Source organism: Callospermophilus lateralis, chromosome 6, assembly GCF_048772815.1.
Source record: "Callospermophilus lateralis isolate mCalLat2 chromosome 6, mCalLat2.hap1, whole genome shotgun sequence".
NCBI classification, from domain to species: Eukaryota; Metazoa; Chordata; class Mammalia; order Rodentia; family Sciuridae; genus Callospermophilus; species Callospermophilus lateralis.
In genome coordinates this window covers 131063919-131079693 of record NC_135310.1, presented here as the reverse complement: position 1 = coordinate 131079693, position 15775 = coordinate 131063919, and the positions used below count along the sequence as shown (strand labels likewise).

The following is a 15775-nucleotide window of genomic DNA, read 5'->3' as shown; positions in this document are numbered from 1 at the left end:
CTTGCATTTTCATGCCTTGCTTAATGCACAAATTCATGTATGTTATCAAAATGAAAGTTTATAAATTTTGGTTTAAGGTTAGGATTGGCAATGAAAAGATTTCAGAATGTCTAGTTTGCTTTGAGTGTTTTTGATTTTAATAATAGGTCTCTAAAATTAAAAAAAAAAAAAAAACAATTTCTTTCCCAGATTTTGTCTTGAGCAAGTTGTTTAAGCTTGGGCAAACCAATTGTAATATTTTTTTTTTAATTTTCCCACTTACAAAGTGAGAACCCTTATACCTATTCAAACCTGTGATCCAAACCTTCTGTCAGGTTCATGTAACTGGTTTAAAACATACAAAACAAAGAAAGCAATAATATCGGTATTAATCTTCAACTGAAATTTTGCTATCTGATTTCTGTTTTAGGTTACAAAAAATAGATTAGGTAAATGTGGCAAGGATTCAATATCACATATACTATAATTAAATCAACCCAAAAGAAAGAAAAATGGGTATGCTTGAGAAAAAAAAGAATATACACATTTTACAAACATAAAAGGGAGGAAAGAAGAGAAGATGTTAAAATTTGGAAACATTTACATAGTAAGAGTGAATTGGCAGAATAGGATTTGCAGAGCTGGTTCCATTGTGTCTCAGGGCAGTAGGCAGGGGATTACAGGGGTGGGGGATCAACTTGAATAATAAAAGCTAAGAAGTCTAGGTGAGAGATCACAGTGACTGGTAGCTCAGAAATTTAAAAAAAAAAAAAAAAAAAAAAAAAAAAAACAGAGACAGATAGAGAGACATTAAAAGAAAACAGGGAAGAGAGTTTCCCAGTACCAGCATCATTCTTCCTCTTTGTCTCTGCCTCATGTCACAGAAAGAAACACTGACATAGGCTATGGAGAGTAAAGTCAGCACCTGACTTTGCTACAGACCTCAGAACTAGGCCCCTACCCAGTGATACCTACCCCCAGGCAGCCTCTGTGGCCCCAGAGTCAGGCCTCTTGCTAAGGACCCAGACTCCAGACCAGCACAGCAGGCCCAGCTCCAGATTTATGCCTGTGTCCCCTGCGTTCAGTAGGTCAGAAACCAGGTCTACCCTAATAGGTGTCACCTCATACTGCATATTTCATCCTGTTAGAATGTCTAGCATGAAAAAGACAAAAGACAAAGGATGTAAAGGAAAAAATGCATACTGCTGTTGAGAATGTAAATTAGTATGGCAATAATGGAAAACATTATGGAAGTTCCTCAAAAAATCAAAAATGAAATTACCATCATCACATTTCTAGGTTTATATCTAATGGAATTTAAATCAATATATAGTAGAGATGTCTCAAATCCCATGTTTATTGTAGAATTATTCAAAATAGCCAAAAGATTGAATCAAACTGGCCCTATGTGATGGATAAAGGAATTCAATATTTGAAAATAAGACAACCCTGACATTTGCAACAAATGGAAGATATTATACTGAGTGAAATAAGGCAGGTGCAGAAAGACAAGTGTTCTGTAATCTATTGTAACAGTGGTCCATTTCACCTTTTGAATATAGCCCCCACTGATCTAAGGATTATTTTAAAATTGGCATTTTTTTTTCTTTCTTTCTTCTTCCTCTCTCCCTCCCTAACAGGATTATGGAGATAGGATTTTGTTTTCTTCTCCATTTCATGGATACTTATCTGTCCCAAAGCATACACCTACAATAGGAAGAAGATGGCTGCCAGATCTAGGAAGTGATTATCTCCCAAATTAACAAATGAATCACAATCTCCCTACTGGGAACACCTGGAAGGGAGTCTTTAATTAGTTTCTTTTAAAACCCCACTGTTATCCAGGATCAGTTGAACAGCCTTTGGGACTGGAGTCCCCTTTGCTAGCAAATCAATAAATCTTCTTTTTCTTTTTCCTTCCCAAATCCATGTTCTCCTTATCAAATTGTCATCAGGGACAAGGTTTTGGTAATAGAATGAGCAAAAATAGGACTTATGGAGGAGAGTAGGAGAATGTTAGTTTTCAGGGGCTGGGTATAGGGAAAGAGGGGCAAAAGAGGGAAATTTTTAGCTAAAGTTTTAGCTGGACAAGAAAAGTAAGTTCAAGATATCTATTATACAGCATGGCTGAAATACACAAAAATACTACAGCTACATATTTAAAAAAAACTCAAACAAAATAGATCCTAAATATTTTTCACCACAAAAATATGATATACAAACTAATTGGTTTAGTAAATAATTTCATAATACATGCACAAGTGAAATCATCACATTGTTTACCATAAATGTACAAATATTTTGTCATTTTTACCCCTTTCTTTCATTCTTATAAGATGTCAGAAAAACTACACACTTCAAGATTGAGAGGTCACATCAGTGATATAAAATATAATGACACCACTGAGGTTGTTGTAGGGCAGGGCAGAGCATTACTAATCCTAGAAATAATTATTCATTCTCATTCACCAAGATAAATGTGAGATATAACTTTAAAACAAATAAATTTAGTTAGAAGGATATAGAAAAAAATAATCCCATTCTCTAGTTTCTAAGGCACTGCTTAGTCACTTATAAGCTATTGGAGTCTCATAGGGACTATGTTGAATAAGGTGAGATTTACAAAAATCATTTATTTGCTTAAACTGATTATTAATGTGATCTTGGTTCTTTTGTGAACATATAAAGATTAGAATGCCAATGATCTAAGGGAGAAAACTTTTGAGTTGCATATCAATAAAACACAAAGAATTCCATACTATTCTGATTGAAAGAAGAAAATATGGTAGATATTGAAATTTATTCCCATTGTAGCTATTCATATTTTGAAAGTGCATTTTATATGCCTGACAAATGAAAGACACAAAAATTATAAATTATTCAGTTAAAACCAATAACAACCTCCTCTATCACAGATGTCATACTTATTTAATGTCTATTTACTGAAATATCTATTCAAACGTTTACTTATCTCCCATGGCCATTCATTGTAGAGTCATTAACTGTGTTCCTCTCATAGATACACATCTTTTCCCCAAGAGATAACAGAAGACTATGAGGAATAAAATAAGCAGAGTAGCATAGTTTTGGAGAGCTGCATTCTGACAAGTTTCTCTTATTATCTCCTAGAAAGCCAATTCTCTTTGTGTTTTTTTTTTTTCTCACATTTTATTTGTTCAGTCTTCTGTGAAACACAGACATTTTCTTGCTTTCAGCCTAAATCCCCACGCCCTCCTACAGATGTTTCTTCATAGAGTCACATTTTCATGACCAGATGTGTGCTGCACTACAGGCTCCTTGCAAGCTGTGTTGTATAATCTTACCTAGGGCCACAGAAGATCATAACCCCTCTATCTAGGTGGCCCATCAGCACTGTCCTGGCATTGGTAAGGGTAAAGTGTATTCCTCTGTCAAAATACTTGGCAAATGCCCTGCAGTCTGCAAAGCCATGACCTAGCTGGCATCCTATAACTACACAATTGCAATGTTTTCACATTGGCATTATAGATACAGATGCTGCACCCTACCATGTGGTTACCAGGACACTGAGGCTTTCATATTCACGACCATCATTATCCTCATACCACACCTTCTAATGCTTTTATGGGTGGATTGCATGTAGTGATTTGATATTTCATGATATCACATACAGGTACAAAGAAAACCATCATCATTTATATTCTTCTATCATGTGTCTCCCCTATGTGATGAGAGTTGAGGGCTAGATGATATAGATCAATAGATATAAGAATAGATATAGCTATAAATTATAAATACAAATATCTGTCTCCAAAATAATTGCCAATCCCAGGGTAAGTTCCTTAATCTTTTCAATATAATTTTCACCCTCAGTGTAAATATTCTCAATAAAATATGAGAAAAATTGAAGGCATAAAGTGTTTACTTCCATGCTATGTGTCTATTCTGAGAACTATCCTTTAACCTGTGCACTATATATGTTTATCAGGCTTAGTGTTATATAGCTAGGTTCTGGAACTGATGATCACATTCAGTATCTTTCTCATGAGGGAATGGTATTTTAACATATGAAAATCAATAATTGAAATTCATAGTATTAAAAGAGTAAGGAAGAAATTTAAAAAAAATAGTCCATGCATAAAAAGCTGTGATGTCCATCATATTCCACCATCCTTGCTAATCCCCTGCCCCCTCTCTTTCCCTCCCACCCCTCTAGGGGATTAGCAAGTATGGTGGAATGTGATGGATGTCATTATACAAATTAGATGCATGAAGACTTGAATTGGGCGTCAACATACTTTATATACAAACAGAGATACAAAAATTGTGGTATAATCACATTGGTTACACATCCATGTTTTTACATATCTGTATACGGGGAAAATGGGAGTTCATAACCCACTTGAATCAAATGTATGAAATACGATATGTCAAGAGCTATGTAATGTTTTGAACAACTAATAATAAAAAATGGAAAAAAATGTGGTATATATATGTTTAATAATATTTGTAATGCAGAAAAAAAAAACAATAACAACAACAACAACAAAGTACATGTATAAAGGCAAATGAACCCACAAAAGAATATCATTCCCTTAGATTAGGTAGAGGGAAGTGAAAGGAGGGGAAGGCAGGGGATGCGGGGATAAGAAGATAGTAGAAGGAAACAGACATTATTACTTTATGTATACATATGACTGTATGACCAATATGATTCTCCATGATGTATACTCAGAAAAATAAGAAATTTTATCCCATTTATATATGATATATCAAAGTATATAAAAAAGTGTACTGTCATATATAACTAATTAAAACAAACACAAATTAATTTAAAAAATGAAAATAAAAAATATTTGAACAAATATCATAACCTTTAATGATAAACACTCTCAGTAAGCCAAGAATAATTTTTAAAAAATCGCAAACTTGAAAAGAAATCCTAAAAAAAAAAAAAAGAAGCCAATATCATACTTACAGGTAAAAGACTGAATACTTTCCCCTTAAGATTGAGGCTAGATTGCTTCTAGTTCTTCCATTCAAAATTATCCTAGCTATTCTAGCCTGTACAATAACACATAAAAGGAAATTAAAGTCATAAAAGCTGCAGGTTTATAAATAAAAGTCTATATTTCTGGATGATACGATCATGTACTTAGAAAACCAAAAGAATTTATAAAAACACTACCAATAGGTGCATTCACAGCATAGAGGGTCAATATTTAAAAATCACACTGTATTCCTTTAGTGGTATTACAAAAATTAAATACTTAGGGATGGATTTAACTAAATGTTTAATATCTATACAGCAAAAACTTCAAATTGCTCCAAGAGAAAATAAGATAAATAAATGCACACAAAAGCTATATTGCTGAATCAGAAAAGCCAAAGTCAAGTTGTTAGTTCCTAATAGAGTGATATAATTCAACGCAAATATAATAGAAATTCTAGTAGACATTTTTTGTGTGTGCATGGAAATAACATATAGTATTTTTAAAAATGTAAAAATATAAAAATGTTTAAAAATCTTTCAAAAAATTTAAAAATATAAAAAATATAAAAATCTTTCAAAATTATTATTTTAGAAATAAAAGGTAATCTACAACCTAGAAGAAAACATGAGCAAAACATTAGGTACACAAAGGGCTTATGTCTAGAACAAATTACCCTGAAAAATAAATATAAGCAAAAAATGACCCAATAAACAGTAAGCAAAATATTTGAATTTAAGTTACACAAAATAAAATATATGAAGCACAGAAAAAGAAGGTAACACCAGCCTCAATTATAACCACAGTAAAAAATTATAATCACAATAAAAAATAAGTATAAACATGATTGAGAGGCTGAAAGTACAACACGGAAAACATCAAGTTTTGGCAGCTTGAACTCTCATATTCTGCTGTTTAAAGTTAAAAAGGAAGACCAGCTTTGTATAACTTTCTGACAGTCACTTATAAAGGTGTATATACACTAAGCATCCATCAGCCCAACACTTATGTATTAACTAAAGTTTCTTGAAAATGACCATCAACAAAAATACTTCTATATAATTTTCATGGCCACCTTATTCATGGAAGCTAGAAATTATAAAATACCTCAAAGTCCACCACAGATAAGTAAAAACATTTTTACCTATTCATAATGTGGAATTATAACCAGCAATACAAAGATGTAACTAATAATTCAATGACATAATAAATTTCAAAAAACATCTAGCTGAATAAAAGAAGTCACATTATGTTCTATATAATTGTATTTATATATTATACCAATGGCAAAACTGGAATGAAAGCAAATCAGAGGTTAACTAATTATGGGTGAAGTTATGGGTGGAAGGAATAAATCAACTACAAAAGGACACCAAGTTCTTTTGAGATTAATGGACATGTTCCATATCTTGACTGTGGTGGTGTTTACAGTTTTGCACTCAGTAAAATGCACTGCACTGTGTACCTCAAAATGTGTAGATTTTATTATGTTTAAATTTTATTTCAATAAACTTAAAAAATAGATCCATTTATACAGAAGCTGGAGTGCCACATGAGGTATTCTAAATGTAAGATTAAAGTGGAGGCAAAGGAATCTCTTTTCATTTGTTAAGCTTGTGTGATATGTGAAATGATCTCATTACATGACCTCAGATATTTATAGGAATTATGTTACATATATAAGCCTGGGTTGGGGAATAGGTCCAAGCACATGAAACTCTACCCTATATTACCATTCATGTTGGGTGAAAATTTTAAAAAATAGATGTATAAAGAGCAATGAAAACAAATTTTTCAGGCAGAGAATCCAGGCAGAGTTGATCATGTAATGATGACATATTCAGCAACTGAGAGAATTTCTATAATAATTTTTAATCTTAGTTTTAAAATAATTCACACAGGATATGAATCGCTTACATCTAGATCATAAAAGGAATGTAAAATTACAACGAATGTCTGGCTACTACCTACAAAACTACAATTAATATCTAGATGCAGCTACAAAAGCAAATAAAAATAGAGCATTCAAATACTCATTCTTTAGACCACTATTTCCATAAGTTGACCAACTTCAACTGAATCTGTCTATTTAAAGCAAGATGGTAAAGTAGCAGTATTCTAGTTTGTGATTCCAGGAGTGATATGTACAACATATTCAAGAATTACAAAAATGCAATTCGGTAAGTGGACAATACATACACATTTTCTGGTTCCCAGTTTATGAAAACGCATTATTTAGAGTATAAATCACAATTTGGAGACTTATTCACACCATCTATGTACTTCTAAATCCCCTGAAAAACTAGAGGGCAGTGAGAAATCTATCTCTGGCTTGAGAGTATCTCTCAGTAATGATCATCAATATAATTAAATATCACTAAGAGTAAAAAAATTAAAGCTTATGGGTGATATTACTTCCAATATTAAAAATGAATAATATTTCAAAATGGTTTGTAAGTTCTCAAAAACTAAAAATATTTGGGCATAAATTCTAAAGAAATGAAATCAGTACCTCAAAGAGATATCTGCACTCCCATAGTCATTGCAGCACAAGAGCCAAGGTTAGAAAACAACCTAAGTGTTCAGAGATGGATAAATAGATAAAGAAAACATCACACACACACACACACACACACACACACACACACACGAATATATAACATATTAAATAATAAAATGTTATTCAGCCATAAAAAGAAAATCCTGCTCTTTATGACAACATGGATGAAACTAAAGGACATTATGATAAATGAATTAAATATACACAGATAAATAAATACAATTCACATAAATGTATAATGTAGGGAGCTTGAACTCATACAAGCATGGTGGTTTCTAGGGATTGGTGAGTGAAAAAAAGAAATTGGTCAAATGGTACAAAAACTGAGTTATTAAATGAATAAGTTCTGATGATGTAATATAGATCATTGGAATATATTTGGTAATATAATACTACATACTTGAAACTTTCTTAAAATCAGATTTTACATGTTCCCAACTGCACATACATTCATACACATGACATGGTAACCATATGAAATGATGGAAGTGTTACAATGACTGGGGTACTCATTTCAACCTTCATGAATAATAGGCTCATAATTTTGCTTTGTACACTTTGAAAATATACAATTTTATTTGTGAATCATATCAACATTCATCTGGAAAAATAAAAAGTAAAGACTTATTTAGAGTAATATGATTTAGCAAAGAACACTGATGTTAAGAGATCTTTTAAGTACACAGTAATAATAAGGAGATGGAAACATAAATTTCCTGGATTTGATCAGTTCACACTGTGCACATGCATTGAACAATTACACTGTTCTATATGACTCTGTGGAGATTCTCTGTTTTAATGTAAAATCTTTAAAAAGAAAAGTTTTAAGGTAGTTTCAATATGTCAATAACTAAACCAACTAAAGCAAACTAAATGTATAATATTTTTTCCTCTTCTTTCATTTAACAGCACCAACTTCTTACCAGAATTACTAATTGGTACTTAGAATCAAAATTTATTGCCCCATTACTTGTTGTTTTAAATTTGAAAAGAAAATAACAATTTAAGTCATATATAGATAGATCAACTTTTATCTTATATTTCCATTTTCTCCATAAAAAAGTTCTGTTTAGACATAAGGTGTGATATATTGTGCTACTATGAATCCCACAATTAGGAGAGAAAAAATGCTCTAAGAGAAAATGTTAATGAAGTGAATGAAGAATAAATGAAGGCTAGGTTGTGGATGGAAGAACAAATGAATTATTTTGAATAGATGTTTTCCTATACTGTCTCATGTGACAAGTTATAGAGACCCACTAAATAAATTATTCATGTAATTTAGTGTCTTTAAAGAAGTGTAATTCAGCCAGAGTTCACCATATGATAAACCATGTTATTTGTCATATTTACCATTAACCTTTACCGTGACACATTTTAGCTAATTTTGAAGTCTGTTCCATGATCAAAAACACCATTAACTCTGTTATTCTTCTCTCTCTCTCTCTCAGTCTCTATCTGCCTCTCCTCTCTTGATATATATATATATATATATATATATATAATATGTAGATAGAGATACTTAATAACATGTAAACAAATTATATACATAAATGGCAAATTTATAAATTAGCATACTAATGTCTGTTATAAATATGTCAAATATGTTTGAAATAATCTCTTCATATTTGTACGAATGTGTGTGCATACACACACACACACACACACACACACACACATATATATATATATATAGACATAGACATTTCTATATGTTGATACTCCAGCAAGTGAAATGAAATACAGAATTTTAAAGCCTAATTTGGTACAAATCAAAAAAATTTATTTCTTAATAATATTTCAAAATTAACCACTAAAAATTACAATAAATTTAGAACTGAGCAGTCCAATGTATAGAGAATTGTTGACAACTTAAAATAAATCTCAAAGAAGCAAAGAAATCATACTGCAAAATTGCCTAGACACAATGAAGAAAAATTGGAGGACATATGGCTACCTTGTCACATGTCTCACTATCACCCCATCAGTCTTCTAAATGCCCCTCTTACATCATTGTTTCTGAGGGTGTAGATAAGAGGGTTGAGGCTAGGGGTGATAACAGTATAAAACAAGGCAATGAACTTTCCTTGGTCTCGAGAAGTTTCTGTTGGTGGCTGAAGATATATGTACATGACTGGAATGAAAAAAAGGAAAACAACCATAAGATGGGCTCCATACGTCCCAAAGACTTTCTGAAAGTCCAGTAGTTGTCTGCATCCTTAGTACAGCCTTGGCAATTGCACCATAGGAGCTGAGAATGAGAATAAGTGGTATGACAACAAAAATGGAGCTCATCAACATGAGAGTCAGCTGATTAGCATGAATATCAATGCAGGATAATTGGAGCAATGGTGGAACTTCACTGAAGAAGTTATCCACCTGGTGATGTCCACACAGGGGTACCCAGAATGTAAAGGAGAAATGAAGTGCTGAGGTAGTAAAGCCACTTACCCAATAAGCCAAAGCCAACATGTGGCAGAATCGAGGGTGCATGATGACAGTGTAATGCAATGGTCTGCATACAGCTACATAACGATCATAGGACATCACCACCCAAAGAACACACTCTGTGGTTCCCAGAGCAAGGACAAAATAGAGTTGAATCAAGCAACCAGCATAAGAAATGGTCTTTTCTGGGCCCCAGAGGTTTACCAACAGCTGGGGGATGGAGCTTGTTTTATAGCAGAGATCCAGAAAGGAGACGTTTGATAAGAAGTAGTACATGGGAGTGTGGAGATGGGAGTCTAGGTGTGACAGGATGATGATGAACAAGTTGCCTATCAATGTTATCAAGTAGAATATCAAGATAAGCACAAAGAGAGTTGCTTCCAGGTGAGGCCACTTAGAAAACCCCAGTAAAATAAAATAGCCTTCAGAACTTGCATTTTTTGCCATCATCATTCAATCTTTTTCCCTGTTTTTAGGAAAGAATCACTTAAACTTCAAAAGCTATATATACATTGCCAAATACTTGCAAAGCAATTAAAGAAAAATGTGTCACTTCCAATTGTAACACTATGTGCATTAATGGCAGTAATTTTTTCTCATTTTCACTGTATGTTTCATTCAGACATTTGTGCAGTTGCAGAAATGATAAGTAACTTCTCAAGTGAGTGACTTCATACAATTCCTAAATTAGTATTAGTTATAAAAAAAGGAATAACTTCAGTCTTAATGGTTTTCTATATAGATAAGTGTTTATCAGGTGAAGAAATACAATTTGGGAATGATATTAGAATATCAATAATATTAGCTTATAATTAACTGAATATGATTATAGAGATAATAAAATATTATTAATAAATTATTTATGCTAGCAGTTTATTTCTAGACTAAAAATATCATGAACACACACACATGCATATACACCAATTCAGAAGAATTCACAGTCTGAGTAAAGCTGAGTGGAGAAATCAGTGATGGAATGCTTTCAATTTGCAATGCAAATAAAATTAATGAATATGATCTTTTCAACACAAAAGATAAGTATATTAAAAATGTGGGAGCAAGAGAAATGGAGGGTTTGGGGATTCAGGAAAGAGGAGAGGAGCTCTAATTGTAGTACTTGGACTTTAAAGTGTGTATATCACATGGCTGTGAGGCCACTACAACAGGATTTAAAGAGAGTTCCTAAGAAATTTCATATACTTCAGAACAATAATGAGGTGTTATGTAAGCCTGAGTCAAAATTTAGGTTTTACCTTATTTGTAACAAGGTTTATGACTAGACATTAACTAATAGTAAAATATAATTGAAGATATGTGAAAACAGTATAAAAATCCAGTAACAAATTTATTAATATTTATTCCAGTTATTCCTTTATAAAAAATGATGCACTGATACTTCAATTTTTATTTGCTTATTTTCTCTGTGCATTATCAATCACTCATAGAAAAGATAAACAGTATTTTATTATATAGTATTTTCTACACAATACACTAACCCACCACTTAAATATTCCTGAATAGTTTTGTCATGCCACTTCTTCCATTTCTTCCCATTTCTCAACCAGTTCTCCTTTTCATAATCTTAGAAAATATTACAAAGACAAATTCAACAAAATGGACTCAGCTTCAGTCTTTGGGAAACTCTTCATGCTTCATATTGTGCAATTTTGTCTTTTAAAAATGATGTAACGGTTCTCTAAGGTACAAGAGGTGTCTGCAAGGTCATTGAACTCAAAAACCATGGAAACTTTTTGTGATGCAGCATAATTTTCTTCCCTTATGCAGCTGCTTGGATTCTTACTACATTAATTTTAAAGTATCACCTGTGATATCACTTCATCTGTTGCATAACATATATTCCAGCATTCTTCCAGAAATTAAAAAAGGCATAAGATATGAAAGACTAAATAGAAAACAGATGATTCATGTAGAGAAAATTTCAGAGCTTTAATTTTCTTCTTGCTGGAAGAAAGAGGAAAACGAGGATCCTATCAAACATAATTTTAATGATCTACGAATTAAGATATCCTCTTTTCTTTTAAAGCAAACACTATCAGGCAAAAACATGGCTTAGAACTCATTATTATAAACAGACATTTTTCTAATTCTGTCATATTCATTCCTACATGGTTTATTCTATTAATTTATTTAAAATACTTATTTTATTAGGCAGCTATTTGTAGCTGTGACCAAAACAACTTAAAGTAGAAAATGTTCATTTTGGGGTCACAGTTTCAGAGTTTCAGTCCAAGGTTTGCTGACTCCATTGCTCTGGCTTGAACTGAGGCAGAACATCATGGTAGAAGGATGGTGAGGAAAGCTGTCAGCTCATGGCAGCTGGGAAGTAAAGAGAAAGAAAGGGGCCAGGGGTAGATAAACCCTTCCAGGGCATGTCCTCAGTTACCTCCTTCTTCCAACTATGGCCATCTTCCTGTAGTCCATTCAACTACTAATGGATTCATTATTTGGTGAAGTCAAAGCACTAGTCATTGCCTAAAAGCCCCATTTCTGAAATTTTCCTTATGCAGGACCATGCTTCTAGGACATAACTTTTGGGGACATTGTAGTTTCAAACCATAGTACTTCTATACATTTATAGGATACAATGTAGTATCTTGAAGTAGACATTGTGAAATGATTATATAAAACTGGTTAACATATTTATCACCTCACATATTTATCACTTTTTGTAGTGAGAGCATTCTAAATCTACTATTTTGGCAATGTGAAAATGTAACAGCTATATCAACTTCTGTCAATACTGACCTTACTGTGTTTGTCCACATTTCCTGTCATTCTCCTCTTGGTCTATAACCTCACCATGTATAAACTGATGGAGGGGTTCTCTGCTTGTCATGCAATTGACAACGTGAACCTAATTGTTTTCTTATGCCATTTTTGCTAAGGTGATTCATTCTCTTCTATAGCAGAGTGTGAAAATGATTGTGATCATCATTGCCACAGAAGATAGAGCTTCAGTTTGTCCAAAAGATTTGCTTTAGAAGAATTTGGAAACACATTAGGGTATTGAAGGTATTAGGGGATATACTCCTTATCCCAGACAAAATGGGACCTTTATGGGAATAAAATGAATAATGAGATTTTCTTTCTTTGACTGGGGCCTTTGGGAGGATAAATCCCAAAGTTACAATTAATGCCCTTCAAACAGCTGTCCTGGTTAGAATGGTGTGATATTTGCAGAATAAAACTCTTCACAGAAATGCCTTCATTATATTGTTGTGGTCTTCCTGAGAAGACAGTAAATTTATCACTAAGCAGCATAGAAAGAGATGCTGTGAGTTATATCAACAATAAAGGAAACATGTTGTCCTGAATCATCTAACTTATTCCCTCAGTTGTCCATGAGGCAAATACTCAAGTTGATAAGACAATCTGATAGAAGTAGTGAAGGATTAGGTGCAATGAAACTGAAAAACTGGAAAATTCAAAGATTAAACTTCATATAGAAGTAGAAACATGTAGAGCTCTCCTACAATACGTGTACTTTCCTGATTTTCTTTTACATTGACTTCCAAACTGGCTTCAAATACAGCTCAGTAATAGAGTGCTTGCCTAGTATATGCAGGTCCCTGGATTCCATTCCCAGAACTGCAAGGAGAAAAAATTCAATTCCATGTTTATCTTTGCAGAGGTTTAGTAAGAATTCCAAATATATTTTAAACATTTTTATATTGTATTCTGTTTCAATTGATAAAAAGTGCTGATATATTTATAGGGTCAAATGTGATGCTGTGATGTATGCTATTATGGTTTAGATGTGGTATCCCCCAAAGGCTCATGTATGAGACAATTATGCAGGTCCAGGGCAGAAATGATTGGGTTATAAAAGTCTTAACCCAACCAGTGAATTGATCCCCTCATAGGAATTAACTGAGTGGGTAATTGAAGTGGTAGGGTGTGGCTAGAGGAAGTGGGAATTAGGGCATGAATTTGGGGTATATATTTTGTATGTGGAAAGTGGTGACTCTGTCTCTGCTTCCTGATGATGTGAGCTACTTCCCTCTGCCATACTCTTCTGTCCTGATGTTCTGCCCCACCTAGAGCTCCAAGGAATGGAGCCAACCTTCTATGGACTAAGACCTCTGAAAGACTGAGCCCTCAAATAAATTCTTCCTCCTCTACAGTTGTGCTAGTCAGGTCATTTAGTCACAGCAGCAAAATGCTGACTAAAGCATATACATATGATGTGGAATGATTAAACCAAATTAATTAACATATTCATTTCCTCACATAATATTTTTGTGGTGAAATTTAAAAAAAAAATCTCATTAGCAGGCTGGGGCTGTAGCTAAGTGGCATAGAGCTTGCTTAGCAAATGTGAGGCACTGGGTTGGATTCGTAACACCATATACAAATAAAATAAAGGCATTCTGTCCATCTACAACTACAAAAAAAAATTTAAAATCATCTCATAAGCAATTTTGAAATATAAATATTCTTAAATGTAGTCACCATGCAATGCATTAGATCTATTGAATTTATTCTCCATAACTTAACTTTGCTTCTTTTGGCAAAACATATTTCTTTATGATTATGCTTCCTCTAACTCCATTATGATTATGTTAATAATCATTTCACTTTCAACTGCTATGAATCTGATTATTTTAGATTTTACATATCATACAGAGATATCATAGAGCATTTGTCTTTCTGTGTCTAGCTAATTTCCTTGAGCATAATGTCTTCCAGGTCCATTAATGTCATCAAAAATATAAGAATGTTCTTCTTTCCTTCAACCTGAACAGTTCTCCATTGTGTAAATACACCTTATCTTTTATCCATTCATACATTAACAGATATTTGTGTTCCTTCCATACCTCCATTATTCTGAAATGATGTAATGAAAATGAGAGTACATATATCTTATATTTTGGTGTTACCTAGATACTCATTTTCAATATAAATTGGACTTTCTCATATTAGAAGTAGGACTTAGTCACCTTTAACAGTTTTTAGTTTCTGCCTTCTCCATGTTTCCCAAAGTAGTTGATAGAGATACCTGCCTATACAGCTGCCTCCTGAGAACAACTTTTTTATGGGAGAACTAGATAAAATCTATTTGACTTACCCTACTGCTTGGCATGGACAGTATAGATATGTTGCAGAGAGCATCTCAAATCCACAGAATGGACCTCCTAGACTCATGCCAGCTTGCCCTAAACCCACCAAATTCCCTGCTTGGTTAATGTCCTGAACTCCAATACTCTAAGACTTTAATCCTCAGTTATGTTGCATTCTCTCCATTCTCTCTCTCTCTTTCTCTCAACCTTCCACCTTCGTGTCACCCAACCCCAACCACTGGTTGAACATTCATGTACATGAGGGCTTTTTCACTTTCTTTTAGCTCTGGATGGGAGGTATGTCAGCCTCCTTTCTGTTGGATCTTTAAAACCTCTGTTAATCATGTGTTTTGTTTTGCTATCCTTGGCATCTGTCTCACTTGACTAGCACACTGAAACCTAACCTCTGTTTTGGTCAACATTCCACTTAAATGGCCATGTTGACAGAGACAAACTGGACACAGGTCAGAGAAGAACTACAAGATGTTTGTAACCATTAAAAGGCTTCCAGTGAGAGGGAACACTTGACCAACCATAAGATAATTAGACATCAGACTGATTCAAGGATAAAGAAATATCTTATGGAAGCCACATTATCAACATTCACAACCACATCAATTGGAGCCCATTAAGGGAGGGCTAGTGTTTATAACCACTGTCTAGAGATTCATGAAGACTGGAGGAAAACCTGACAGTATCTTTTTGACATACTCATTTTCATTTCTTTAGATAGAGAA

The 15775-nt window shown here is 33.3% G+C and overlaps 1 pseudogene; it reads right to left on the bottom strand.

Moving 5' to 3' along the window:
• Positions 1-9485: 9485 nt before the first annotated feature.
• Positions 9486-10410, bottom strand: LOC143402137 (olfactory receptor 2J3-like; annotated as a pseudogene).
• Positions 10411-15775: the final 5365 nt, after the last annotated feature.